This window comes from Apium graveolens, chromosome 3 (assembly GCF_009905375.1).
Source record: "Apium graveolens cultivar Ventura chromosome 3, ASM990537v1, whole genome shotgun sequence".
Lineage (NCBI taxonomy): Eukaryota > Viridiplantae > Streptophyta > Magnoliopsida > Apiales > Apiaceae > Apium > Apium graveolens.
The window spans coordinates 27824658-27839648 of NC_133649.1; the positions used below are offsets into that span (position 1 = coordinate 27824658).

Sequence of the window (14991 nt, forward strand, 5' to 3'; positions counted from 1 at the left end):
AGTGTTGATTACATTCTCTACCAGCAGGGTCTATCACCATTTGGGAAGATCTCGCTCAAAAGTTTCTCACGAAATTTTTCCCCATGGTGAAGACTGCCGCAATCAGGAATGCTCTTACTCAGTTTTCTCAAGAAACTGGAGAATCTATGTGTGAGGCTTAGAATCGATATAAGGAGATGCTAAGGAAGTGCCCACACCATGGCATGCCTGATTGGATGATTATCAACTGTTTCTACAATGGATTGGGTGGTACTTCTTGACCCATGCTTGATGCAGCATCAGGAGGAGCCTTATGGGCTAAGAGCTATGATGAAGCTTATGAACTTATTGAACTTATGGCTGCTAATGAGTACTAGGAATCCTTCCCAGAGACTAACTCATGGAAAAAAAGCAGAAATTCTGGAGTTGGACGCAACAACTACTATAACTGCCCAACTTAAGTCTTTAACAATGAAGGTGGACACTTTGGCTAATTATGGAGTTAATCAAATCACTAGTGTCTGTGAGCTTTGTGCTGGTGCCCATGAGACTGATCAGTGCACAATTTCTAGTGAATCAGCTCAGTTCGTAAGCAACTTCCAGCGATCGCAGCAACCTGTGCCAGCCACCTATCATCTTAACAACCGTAATCATCCTAATTTCAGTTGTAGCAACACTCATAATACGGCTCAACAACCTTATCAGCAGTATCCAGCTAAGCAGTACAACCCCCTGGTTTTCAGCAACCGCGGTATGCACCAAAACAATAACTCTAGCTGCAACAAGCTAATGAAAAATCTGAATTAGAGGAGTTGAAGCTCATGAGCAAGAGTCAAGCTGTTTCTATCAAGACCTTGGAAAATCAGATTGGGAAAATTGCCAATGCCTTGCTAAATCGTCAACCTGGTACATTGCCTAGTGACACTGAAGTGCCACGAAAGAAGGAAGCTAAGGAGCAGGTAACGACAATCACTTTGAGGTCTGGGAAGGTTGCGAATCCCGAACAAACTCAAGAGTTGACTGAAGAAGCTGGGGCTGAGAAAGAAGCAAAGCAGCAGGATGAAGAAGTGGAACCAAGGAAGACTACTATTGAGCACACTCCTCCTGAGGGTAATACAGGGGAGAAACAGATCTACCCTCCATCGCCTTTTCCTAAGAGGCTGTAGAAGAAAAGCTGGACAAGCAGTTTGAGAAGTTTTTGGAGGTGTTAAAGAAACTTCATATCAACATACCTTTTGCTAAGGCTCTCGAGCAGATGCCTAGTTATACAAAATTTATGAAAGGTATTCTCTCTCGAAAAGTGAAGCTAGATGATTTAGAGACTGTCGCTCTCACGGAGGAATGAAGTGTTGTGCTGCAGCAGAAGTTTCCTCTGAAGCTTAAAGATCCAGGAAGCTTTATTATTCCATGTACTATTGGAAAAGTGTCTTTTGACATATGCTTATGTGACTTGGGAACTACCATGAATCTAATGCCTTTATCAATCTTCAAGAAGTTGGATCTACCTGATCCTAAACCGACGTATATGACTTTGCAGTTGGCTGACTGTTTTATTACATATCTACGAGGTATTGTGGAGGATGTCTTGGTCAAGGTTGATAAACTCATCTTTCCTGCTGATTTTGTAATTCTTGATTTCGATGAGGATAAGAAGATTCCCATAATCTTGGGAAGGCCTTTCTTGGCAACTGGCCGAACCTTGATTGATGTGCAAAAGGGTGATCTTACAATGCGAGTGTTGGATCAGGATGTAACATTCAATGTGTGCAATGCTATGAAATTTCCTACTGATAATGAGGAGTGCTTAAAAGTCGAGTTGGTCGATTCGATGGTCACATCGGAACTTGATCAAATGCTAAGGTCTAACACCTTAGAAAAAGCCTTATTGGGAAATTCAGACAGTGAAGATGACGAAGGTGATGTGCAATTGCAATATTTGATGCTTCTCCCTGGAAGAGGAAGATCAATATGCCTTTTGAATCTCTTGGAATGGAAGAATTGAGCAAAGCTCCTAAATGCCTCAAGCCCTCTATTGAGGAAGCTCATACTCTTGAGCTTAAGCCTTTACCTGAACATTTGAGGTATGATTTTTTAGGTGATTCATCTACTCTGCCTTTTATTATTGCATCTGACCTTTCAGGTAGCGATGAGGAAAAGTTTTTGAGAATTCTGAGAGAGTTCAAGTCGGCAATTGGATGGACTATAGCGGATATTAAGGAGATTAGCCCTTCTTACTGTATGCATAAAATTCTTCTAGAGGAAGGTAGCAAGCCTACGGTCGAGCACCAAAGAAGACTTAATCCTATCATGAAGGAAGTAGTGAAGAAGGAAATTTTGAAGTGGCTAGATGCAGGGATCATCTATCCAATCTCTGATAGTTCACGGGTAAGCCCGGTTCAATGTGTGCCAAAGAAAGGTGGAGTTACTGTGGTGGCAAATGAGAAGAATGAGCTTATCCCTACACGGATAGTCACGGGGTGGAGAGTCTGCATGGACTATCGGAAGCTGAACAAAGCCACTAGGAAGGACTATTTTCCATTGCCCTTCATTGATTAGATGTTTGACATGTTAGCTGGTCATGAGTATTATTGTCTTCTGGATGGCTATTCGGGTTACAATGAGATTTGTATCGCCCCAGAAGATCAGGAGAAGACTACCTTCATTTGTCCATTTGGTACTTTCGCCTTCAGATGAGTTTCTTTTGGTCTGTATGGTACACCAGCCATATTTCAGAGATGTATGATGGTCATCTTTTCTGACATGATTTGTCAGAATGTGGAGGTGTTCATGGACGACATCTCAGTTTTTGGCGATTCTTTTGATGAATGCTTGCAAAATCTTGGACATGTTCTCAAGAGGTGTGTTGAGACCAATATGGTTCTCAATTGGGAGAAATGTCATTTTATGGTGTGTCAGGGAATTATTCTCGGGCACAAGGTTTCTAATAATGGTCTAGAGGTGGAAAAGGCCAAGGTGTGGGTCATTGATAATCTTCCTCCACCTAATTCTGTTAAGGGAATTCGCAGTTTTCTTGGTCATGTGGGTTTCTACAGGCGTTTCATCAAGGACTTCTCGAAAATTTCAAAGCCTTTAAGCAGTCTATTAGAGAAAGATGTTCCTTTTAAATTTGATGACGAGTGCCTTGCAGCTTTTGAGACATTGAAGAAGAGTTTAATCATGGCACCCATCATAAACGCACCTGATTAGAATGAGCCTTTTGAGATGATGTGCGATACAAGTGATTATGCAGTTGGAGCAGTTCTTGGGAAGAGAAAGAACAACATATTTCATGTGGTCTACTATGCTAGTAAGACACTCAATGGTGCTCAGCTGAATTATACTACTACGGAGAAAGAACTTTTGGCTATTGTCTATGGTTTTGAGAAATTTCGATCTTATCTACTTGGGACTAAGGTGACAGTTTTCACTGATCACGCTGCAATTCAATATCTCGTCTCGAAGAAGGACTCGCAGCCTAGATTGATTATATGGGTTCTTTTGCTCCAAGAATTTAAACTAGAGATCAAGGACAGAAAAGGAACTGAAAATCAAGTTGTTGATCATCTCTCGCGTTTAGAGAATTCTAATGCTACCTCATTGGATAAGACCTTAAGAAATGAGTATTTTCCTGATGAGCAGCTGTTTGGAGTGCAAGAAGAAGAGCCGTAGTTTGTAAACATTGTGAACTACCTTGTGAGTAACATCATGCCTCCCGATTTATCTTATGCTCAAAGGAAGAAGTTTCTTCATGAAGTGAAGTGGTATATGTGGGATGAGCCATTTCTTTTTTCCCAAGGAGCTGACCAAATCATCAGGAGATGTATTCCTTACAGCGAAACGGGGGGGGGGGGGGCTCTTGCGAGATTGCCACTCAACGGCTTATGGAGGATATTATGGTGAAGAAAAGACATCAGCTCGTGTTCTTCAAGCAGGGTTCTTTTGGCCAACATTGTTTAAAGATGCTCATCAGTTCATTTTGAAATGTGATCGATATCAACGGGTGGGTAATATGTCTAAGAAGGATGAGATGCCTCTTAATGTGCTTCTCGAGGTTGAGGTCTTCGATGTTTGGGGAATTGACTTCATGGGGCCATTTATCTCGTCTTGTAACAATAAGTATATCTTGTTCGCAGTTGATTATGTGTCGAAATGGGTTGAAGTGAAGGCGTTGCCAACAAACGATGCGAAAGTCGTGCTTAATTTTCTTCACAAGCAGATATTCACAAGGTTTGGGACTCCAAGAGTCATAATCAGTGATGAGGGGTCGCATATTTGCAACCGTAAGTTCACTGCCACGATGAAAAGGTATAATGTGAATCATCGCATCACTACGGCTTATCATCCTTAGACAAATGGTCAAGTTGAGGTATCTAACAGGGAGATCAAGTGCATTTTGGAGAAAGTGGTATATCCATCAAGGAAGGATTGGTCTTTGAAGTTTGATGAAGCTGTTTGGGCATATAGAACAGCATATAAGACTCCATTAGGAATGTCGCCATTTCAGTTGGTTTATGGTAAGGGGTGTCATTTGCCTGTGGAGCTCGAGCATAAAGCTTATTGGGCTTTGAAGAAATTAAATCTGGATTTGGATGCGGCTGGAAAGAAGAGGATGCTTCAATTGAATGAACTTGACGAGTTTCAACTTCAAGCTTATGAGAACAACAAGATGTATAAGGAGAAAGTCAATAGGTGGCACGATCGGGGTCTAGTGCTCAAGAAATTTGTGCTAGGGCAACAAGTTCTTTTATTCAACTCTCATCTCCGTCTTTATCCTGGAAAGTTGAAGTCAAGAAGGTCAGGGTCCCTGTTGAGAAAAAAAAAATAAAGATAGCAGTTTATTAAAGAAAATCGGGATTTTAATTCCAATATCAATTCTAACCCGATTTTTACTCTTCCACATCCCATAATTCCCTCTCCTAATCAATTCCATTATTCCCACCATTCCCATAATCAATTCCCACTTCTGTTCCTTATCAGATTCATACCCCTCCACCTATAAATACATACTTGAATACAACTTTTCCACCAATCCACAAACTCTCAAACACAAATTCTCTCTAAACACTTAAGCTTTTATTCTTTCTTTTTCAATCCTGTTTGGCACCCAAAAGACAGAGAACTCAAGTTGGAAGCAGCGCCACCGATTCTTCTACTACGAGTGGTGTGAGGCCCATGTTCTCTACTCCTGAGGCTGAGGAGGAGTACACGAGGCTTCTCTCGAAGCCTATTGCTAATGAGAGAGGTTTCTACCATCAGGATACGATGGTAAGCTTTTGGAGATGATTTTGGAGATGGGTTGGGTTCCTTTTTGTGAGGCTCCCGCTGCTGTGCCCATGAGTGTTGTACGGGAGTTCTACGTCAATGCTAAGGCATAGAAGAATGGTTTCACGGTGGTGAGAGGGAGGACTGTTGAGTACAGTGCCGAGGCTATCAGGACAGTGATTGAGCAGCCTGCGAGGAAGGTGGGCCAGGACACTTGGAACGATAAGACTCTTGAGGACTTCGATTTGGATCTCATCATTGTTACTCTCTGTGTGCCTGAGACTCATTGGAAGTTCAAGAGGGGCACTACTGATTACTCCACATTCCCTGCTTCATGCATGAACAGGTATGCACGGGCTTGGAACTCATTTATTTATGCTAATATCATGTCATCTTCGCATGTGCATGAGATTACGGTGGAGCATGCTCATCTGCTTTGGGGTATTCTGCAGGGTGATTACATTGATTTAGGGATGGTGATATATCAGAAGATTTTGAGGGTTTTGAGGGGAGGTACTACTGTGGCTATTCCTTATGCGTCTATTGTGACGAAGTTGTGCGTGGCAGTTGGTGTTCGTTGGCCCACACATGAGCAGCTTCAGATTCCCAGTGCTCCTATTGACAGTTCTACACTGCACAACATTGTTGAGTGGTATGCAGGGAAACCCGATCCTAAGGGGCTTGGTTACTCATATGATCATTTGCCATGTGGTGTGCCTATGGGAGCAGCTACAACAAAAGGTTCTCAGTATGCCCGTAGAGCAGCTTGGAAAGCTCAGTATGGAGCGGAGGCTGGACCGTTAGGATCACAGCAGCAACAGGAAGGAGCATGTGCAGACATGGGAGCTGGTTTGAGTTCGGCGCAGTATAGGCCTCTTGCGAGGAGGATGGATGCGATGCAAGACATCCAGTCGTTTTGCATGCGATCTCACCCAGGCACTTGGGATTGCATTTCGAGCCACCGGAGTTGACATTCAGTTGCCAATTTTTGGTGAGGATTCTGTGTATCCACCTCCAGACACACCTGACACTCCACCCTTTGAGGGTGAGGATTCTGATTCAAAGTAGGTATGCGTGATTCCTTACTATTACCTTCACTGAGGACAGTGAATATTTTAAGTTTGGGGGTAGTAGTTGAAGGAATATAGTTTGTGTGAGTCTCATATAGTTTGCATGTTCATGATAGCTTTATTTCATATAGTTGTATTTATTTTTCCATGTAGTTATTTTTTTAATTCGGTAGTTTTTATGATAATTTGTTCATGTAGTTTCATGCATTTGCATTATAATATGATCCCTTAAATAATTTTCCCGATTGATTGGTGATATTGATGCTAGTGTAGTGACGTTGTATTTAGTGATGTTGAGTCTTATTGGATTGATTTGCATGCTGGAGACACTTGTATTTCACTAAGTCTTATAGGTTGCTAGAGTGCTAGATTGTAATAACCCCAAATTTTTTGAACTTTTAGTAACCCTTATGAATAATGTTTTGCTGATTATGCTGAATAAGAAAACTTTTCATGCCACACTATGTAGGGGTTCTTCTATTGTTATTCTGAGATCTTATTAGTACTTTACATGGGATATAAGTGTATGTAAAGATCGTAAGAATCCAAATTCGAACACTTTGATTTTTCCCAAAAATCCACCAGATACCGAAAGAATTGAGTATAAGGGAACAAGATAAAAAGAATTTAAATTCAAGGATTATAAGAAAGGATCATAAAAGGAATATAATGTATTGAGAAAGGTTAAAGGAACCTAAGTAATAAGATCCCGGGTATGATCCCTCAAATGATAAACGAAAACGAAAGTTAAGCGAACCGTATAACAGATCATCGGTCATTAGCCAAGTAATTAGGAGCTAATCAAAGAGGTTAGTAAGGATGATGTCATCAAACCAATAAGAAGAGGACAAGCATGGGAAGATGACATAAGAATGATGACCTAAGCATGACCAAAAAGGAAGGAAGGTTGGTTGATTATAAACCACATAAAATTCACCATGGTTAAAAGGTAATAAATCAAAACAAAAGTGGATCAACCAAGCCAAACAAATCAAAAAACACAAAAACAAAGTTGACTCTCATTATTCAAGAGAAGCTCTCGGCTTTTCTTGTTTTTCAAAGAGGAAAATTTCAAAATCCAAGATCCAACCATTGTTAAATTGAAAGGTAATTATCCAAGGTTCCTTATGATTAGCTATGGCTATCCTAGGAGTTTAAGCTCCAAATTCCTTCACAATCTCTTTCAATAAATCATTTAAGAAGAGAGTGAATAGTGTTTTCAAGAAATTTAAATTGTTTGATCTTGTGTTTTTGGTTAGATTAAGCTTTGGTAAGGACTTTCAAGGGTGATTCCAAGCTCCTTTGTTACTCTTACTCACCAAGGAAGGTATAATCTTGGAGTTGTAAATCTTGGTTATTAGTTAATGAAGTTAAGAATAGTTTTAGTTCATGTTTGAGAATAATATAAATTGGAGAACTTGAGGTGTTGGGGCTGTTTTAGTAATGTATGAATGTAGTTTGGTTGTATGGTTGAATTGTGGTTGATTGTGGATTGATTTGGAGTAGGATAAAATTTGGTAATCGCGTAAACATAGCCGTCGTAATGCCCGATTTACTTTAGACTGTTTTTGTTCTTAACATCAGGACCCATGAACTCACTGTTAAGTTCTGACCATTACCATGATTAGATAGTTCATGTTACGAGCTTCGTTTTGATATGTGGTCGTTTGAATCCGATGCACGGTTTAGGAGAAACGACCATTTTAAGTAACGACGTTTCGCGACCGAACCCTTACCCCTCGCCTTACTTTAAAACCTTGGTTAAGGCCCTTAAATGACTAATTGGAGTATGAATCAATTATGTAAAGTGGATTAGGCAGTTGGTAGGGTACTCACGAAAGAATCGCCTTAAAACTCTTAATGGTTAATTTATTAAAAATGGTGGAGCCGAGGGTAATCGATCGACTTAAGTGAATCGTTAAGCGCAAAAGCGAACGCTAGGGTCTAATTGGTTAAAGTATAGATTCATAAGTGACTTTGGTTTAATTCCAACTTATATGTTGTTTATAGGTTACCAGACTCGTCCCAAGCCATTTATCACCCCCAGTCGCTCAGGCAAGTTTTCTACCCGTTATACTGTTGTTGTGATGTAAATATATGTATATGCATTATCTTGTGATAAGTGCATGATTGTTATTAGCAAATCTTGCGATATATTGGAGCATGTGATATGGTATATATGCATGTTTGTTTCATAATCTTGATATCTAATTGTTGATTCAATTGCTTATAAGTTGCATAATACCTATGCTAGAGAAAACAGTAGTTGCGTATACCCTTAGTATAGGGGACCCAAAGGTGAACATTTTTCTAAATCGGGAGTCGATGTTCCCGAGTATTATATATATGTATATATTGATATAGTTTTCAAAACTATTAATCGAATAAGGTTTATTCGATAACTTTACTTTATTTAATGAATATTATTTTGAATATTCATTCGAGGACTTATGACTCCGCTTATTTATTAAATAATATTCTTTATTTTATTAAAGAATAATGTTTCGATAATCAAACTTATTTTCGATTATTCAAATAAAGATCATACTTTCGTATAAGTATACCTTTGGTTATTTATTATTCATTTCAAGTATAAGTTTTAAAACTTTTACTTCAATTATTTTTATAAGGATTATCCTTATGGGAATATTATTTAAATAATAATATTCAGATATTTTCTAATATATCGGGACTGATTTATTTCATTAAATCAGCATTATTCCAAACACTCTTAAAAATGTTTTCGAGTCTTCAAAATGATTTTAAAAGTTAGAGCGGATCCCAAAACTCGTTTTCAGATTTAAGATCTTCCTTTCGAAGGAGACTTGAATATTCGCTCAAAAATCTTAAAGATCCGGCTATGTGGTGTATTTTATATTCACAACGAGGTTGCTGTTTTGAGAAAACAATTTGATTACTTGCCCAACGTTCGGGAAGTAAGTCCATCTAATTGAGTCGGCATAAGCGACAGGCCGGGGTACGGTCTATGAAGGTGTAAGAGGCTGGGTGACAGTCCATCGACGCGTGACTGGCCGGGTAACGGTCTAGCGCGAGGTCCTAATGCGGCCAGGGTGATGACCGGCGAGGAATTCATCCATCTACAGTAGCAAAGGTTACTTATTGGTATCTTTGCCTGATCAGCAAGATATCGGGTTTATGCCAAAATTCTTTTCTTTCCAAATTCATTGGATATTACAACTCTGTTCATACTTTATATGACAGAGGGTTTCAGGAAATGTATGAGAGATATATATGAATATATATATCAGGATTTAATGAAGTATCTCGAAACTTCATTTCTTTTGAATGATATTTCAAAGATTGAATCTATTCAAATCTTATCTTGTAGTCTCATCTATGTGATGAACTTTTGAAACTGATTATACCATGAACGGTGGTAGTTCAAGAAGTATTCGGAAAAGATATTAGTATATTGGAGTATCTTGTAACTTCATCTTTTAACTTATATCTGGTTAATGATTACCTTATGCATGACAAAGATTTTTACAAAAATATTGAGACGAGGTTAGATATATGAGATCACCTTGCAACGATATTTTTATACAGTTATGAACTGGAACTCTGTTTATATTATGCATGGAAGAGGACTTCCAAGATTTTTAAAAGTACATATATACATATATACTGAATATTTTGCGACTTGGTCGCGTTAAGATATCAAAGTTGGTTCATTTCTTCTTGACCAAGACTTTCATGAGTACTATGAGAATGCTCATATATTGTTAACTATAATACATATTATTTTGGTGGGCTTGTTGCTCACCTTTGCTTTCTTTTTTCATCACACAACAACAGATAGACAAGATGAACAGGATCAAGCTCCCAATTCGTGATCGGATAGGAAACGTTCCGCAGTTTCCTGTAGGCGTTGATGTCGTTGTAGCCGAGGTAGGGTCTACCAATAGGCTAGGCTTTCAACTTTTGATGTACCAGACTTATGTATAATTATGAATTGTAATAATGGCAAAGAATATATAAATTTATTCAGAACCCCTTTTGAGGTGTAATGACTTATAATTGTGGAATGAAATGACTTGTGTTATTGTTTGGTATTCATCTCTGAGACTATAACTTGTGGTGTGTGTGTATATTGTGGGGTCACAGTACGCAGTATTTGGTTGATTATTAAGATTGAGTATTATTAAGGGAAATGGAACTCGTGACAACCCGGATCCCCGACCCCGGATTTGGGGGTGTTACATATATCATAGTCATGATTTGTTTGATTGTCGAGGTTTAATAACTTGTTTATATTTAGAATCTAGGATATGCTCTTAATAATAAAGACATGGATATTTAAAAATTGGAGAAATTGGATTTCATTGCTAGTTGTATGGCTAGGTGTTAATTGGCTTGTAGCTGGCTCATATTTTTATGAGTAGTCTAGGGTTGAATGAGATGGAGTGAAACGCACTCATTCAGAAATTGTTGAAAAAAAAGAGGAAAAAAATGTAGAAAAAAAAAGAAAAAAAAATAAGTGTTATGTATAATTGATAACGAATGGGCTCTTTAGTACTCGAGTTATTAAGTTCTTAGGGGACTTTGTGCCTAGTGACCTAAGGCTTCTATAGTCTGGGATCCGTTAACCTAACGCTCGCTACATGGGTGCTATTGTATAAGTCTTTTGTGGACCTCACTCATTGCACGATCAAATAAGCATATTTGTGTTGTTTTGTTGTGAATAAAAGTGTAAATCCATGTTAACTCCGATATAAGAATTGATTTGTTATAACTTATTTTGAGTCTAGCTTTTATTCTATTTATAAACTTGCGATTGTTTTGATAAGTAGTGAGTTATGATTGTCGATTTAGTTGCGATAGTATATCTGTAAGCATTTGCACACACGCACGTCTCTGGTGTGTAGATTGATTTGTGAGATTTGATGGATCTTTATGCAAATAATTGCATTTGCTGAGGTGTTGCTGGTTGATTGGTTTAGTTATTCTTTGGGGATCGATGCATTCATATTAGTTGCATTCATGCATTTTTATTTCTTGTTCTTTGAGTCTGTTTATGCTTGAGGACAATCATTGATTCAAGTTTGGGGGTGTGTTAAGTGGCATTTATGACATTTATTTATGCTCTAATAAGCTTTAAGTTGGTGTATTTGTACTCAAGTTATTTGTGTTTTAACGTGTTTTCAAGTGTTTTTACATTTCAAGTTTTACTTCATGAATCAGGTGAATTATCATTGTTTTGATGCTAATATAGTGCTTAGGATGTGCTGGAATAAAAGCTTGAAAGACTGGCTGGAAGCTGCAAGGAATAAAGAAGAAGAAAAAAAGAATTTTTGGCAGAAGGCAGGTGTAACTTCTGGGAAATTTACGTCTGTATTATATCATGTTTATAATAAATTATGTGTATTAATGTGTCATTTATGTGTAATTATCTGTCAAATCCTAATTGTACGTGTTACGTGTATTACGTGTCATTTCCGTATTTTTAAGATATGTTTTCGAATATTTTATTTTGCATTTATCGCTTTCATTTCAAACGTTTTACGACCCAAACCATGATTTTAAAGCCAGTATTTCAAATAAAATAATGGGCCTTTTTTTTCATCAAACGGCTTTTACCATCGCATTATTCTGAACATCTAGATATTTTATAAATTTTCTCGTTTTGCGAAAAATGACTTTTCCGAACCCCATTGGGTGTTAAAAACCCCACAAAAATCACATTTTTATTTTTATAAAATTATAGGACTTTTATTTATATCCTTTCTTTGTATTTTTGCATTATTCACAATTTTTGGGAAATTTTGACATATATATTGTATATATAAAATATTTATAAATTAAATTTTAATACCCAAAAATTATGAAAATTAGGGCCAAATATTTTTATTAGATGTATAATTAGCCCCTTAATTTTATTTAGGAGTATTAATTTTGCAGCTATAAATACCCTAATTATTTTTAATTTATTTAATTAAAAATCAGAAAATTCTGCAATTATTCCCAATTTCCAGAAATTAGGGTTTGGTGTTCTTGGCTTCCACCAGCGATTTGATTGTGATTCTGATCTCGAAATCAAGCATGTGAGTAGTCAATCGAAAGCTCTTGATCTCTACTTTTTATTTCTGTCATCAATTTTGTGTTTTGTTACTTTAATTTTCAATTCGTATTTTAGGGTTTATAGTCGAATTAGGTGTTTTTGATTCTTGAATTGTTTGATGATTTTGATGGTTCGTATAGCTTTCCCTGAGTCTTAGGAATGATTTTGAGTATTCAATTGATTGGTATAACCCCAGGAGGGTATGGTTCGAGTTCGTGGGTTTATCCAAATTTTTGATTCATTTTTCTATGATTTTGGTAATGTTGTGATTGTTGTTGATGGATGGGTTTGATTGTAGAAGTCAATAGCTTTATTTTCGTATATTAAACATCGAGTTTGGTTAACATTTTCGATGGGGGAAGTTTTCTGACAAGGCTCGCCGGAGTAGCTCCGGGAATCCGCTGGAGTAGCTCCGGGAATCCGCCGGAGTTCATCGGGGAAGGACGATGGGACATCAGGAACGGGGCGGAGGAACGACGGTTGCAGGCAGGAAATGATCTGGGCAGAAAAGAAATCGAAACGGTGGTGTTTTCGCTGCAATCGGAGCTCGCCGTGGTTTCGCCGGAACCGGCCACCGGCATCGGGATTCTGGGCTGTTCTTCAGGACCCGTGGTCGACCAGGTGTTCGACCCGGTTTCGATCCAAAATCCCCCAATTTGTTTATCTGAAATATGTTTCTGTAATTAAATTTATTTACTTTTATTTTTATAAAACAGAATTTAATTTTTGTAAATTATAAAAAAATCAAATAAAAATCAATTTTAAATTCTGAAAAGTATAATTAATAATTCCTAAATTATTTTATTAGTTTATAAATTCGAATTCAGTTATTTAATTAATTATGTAACTATTTATCTAATTATTTATCTATTTAAATATTATTTAATAGTTAAGTAAATAATTAATAATTAGGGAAATAAAGCGAGTAACTCGTATTCATACGGGTAATTGAACGATAAGTTCGATTATTATTCGAGCGATAGTTAATTATTCGTATAGTATCGTAATAATTATTCGTAACAAATAATTAATTTACAGATAGTTGATTTAAATCGTAAAAATTGTAATAATAATCGTAATATTTCAATAATTATGAGAGTAACTCGTAGAAATACGAGTAGTTGATCGTTGAGTTGAAATATGATTCGAATAATAACTTATTTATTCAATAATTAATGTATCAACTAATGATATCGATTATTTATTTGTAAATGATCGATCTAATCGAATAAGTAGTAATAAATTGTAAATATTTGTAATAAATTGTAATTAATCCTAATAATTAGGGATTAATTATTTTAGATTATTAAATAATTACTTATTAAATATTTATTAGTTATTTATTACTTATTAATTATTTAAAAATGATTAATTATTTTGATAATTAATCGAATAACTTTCAATAAATCATAACATATTCATTTTAACTCCAAAAATTATAGAAAATTTATTTTTGACTTTGATTTTTCTTAAATAATTATTTTAGGGTTTAAAAATTAGTAATAATTATTTATATTGAATAATAAATTGAATTATCAGTGTTTAATTGATATTAATTAGACCGTTAGTCCGATTTGAGCAAAACGAAAGCCATTTGACTCAGAAAAATAAATCATTTTCATTAAAAATAATATTAAAGCCTAATTTCTTCTAGAAATTAGTTGACGTTGTTGCTTGCTTGATTATCAGTCGAAGAGCGAGCCGAGACGAGTCCAGAAAATTCCGGAAAAATGGGAAACAAGGCAGATGACGATCAGTGGAGAGATCAGTGAGTCGATTTTGATTCTAAAAAATATTTTAATTATAAAAATGATTATGTGCTTATGTACTTATGAGTATTATGTGATTAATCGAGTCTTACTTGCTTATATGTAATATACGAGTCAGTCATAAGCGTATGGGTAGATAATAGGAATGAAATGAAGTCGATTCATGATGCAATTGAAGTACAAAATGACTTAATCAGTCTATTGTGCTAACAGAAGCTAAGCCAGCAAGGCAAGTTGAGTAGGTGATAGACGAAGGTGATTTAATTGCAGTGAGTCGCGCAGAAGGCAAGTTTCTCCCCTATTCTATTTTTAGAATAGTGATATTCTCTTCATATTCTTATCACGTTTGCACTCTTTTAATTCTATTGTTCATACTTCACTTCGATTATTGCTTATCCTTTTCATTTAACTTTATTGTTCATATTTCAATTGTTACTCACAATTATTGACATATTCTGGTGATTAGAACATGTCAAAGCATACCGATTGTTCTGGTTGTTATTTGAGGGACTGTATAATAATACTTTAGGGATTAAGTTCACTTAATCCTAAGGACCGGGACATAACCGGATCCTTGAGATGGGCCGTAGTGCCTGGGTGCCCGACGGGATCTATATAGTGAGGTATAGATCTGCAATGTATCATGGCTGATCAGTAGGGTATAGATGCGAACTTGAGTCCAGTTTAGTTCGGTTGTATTCGCCAGTAATGGTCTTCTTTCTATTCTCGTAGGGTGATATCTTTGTAGATATACCCGGGTTACGGATTCATTTATATTGCTTTAACACTGTTTATAATTTGGGGACTTGTTGAGCAATTTTTGGCTCACCCT

At 36.7% G+C, this 14991-nt stretch overlaps 1 non-coding gene across 1 annotated transcript; it reads right to left on the reverse strand.

Moving 5' to 3' along the window:
* Positions 1-98: 98 nt before the first annotated feature.
* LOC141715309 (small nucleolar RNA R71) lies at positions 99-205 on the reverse strand. Its single transcript, XR_012572076.1, has one exon. It is a non-coding gene; the product is annotated as a small nucleolar RNA R71 (small nucleolar RNA).
* Between the last annotated feature and the right edge of the window lie 14786 nt (positions 206-14991).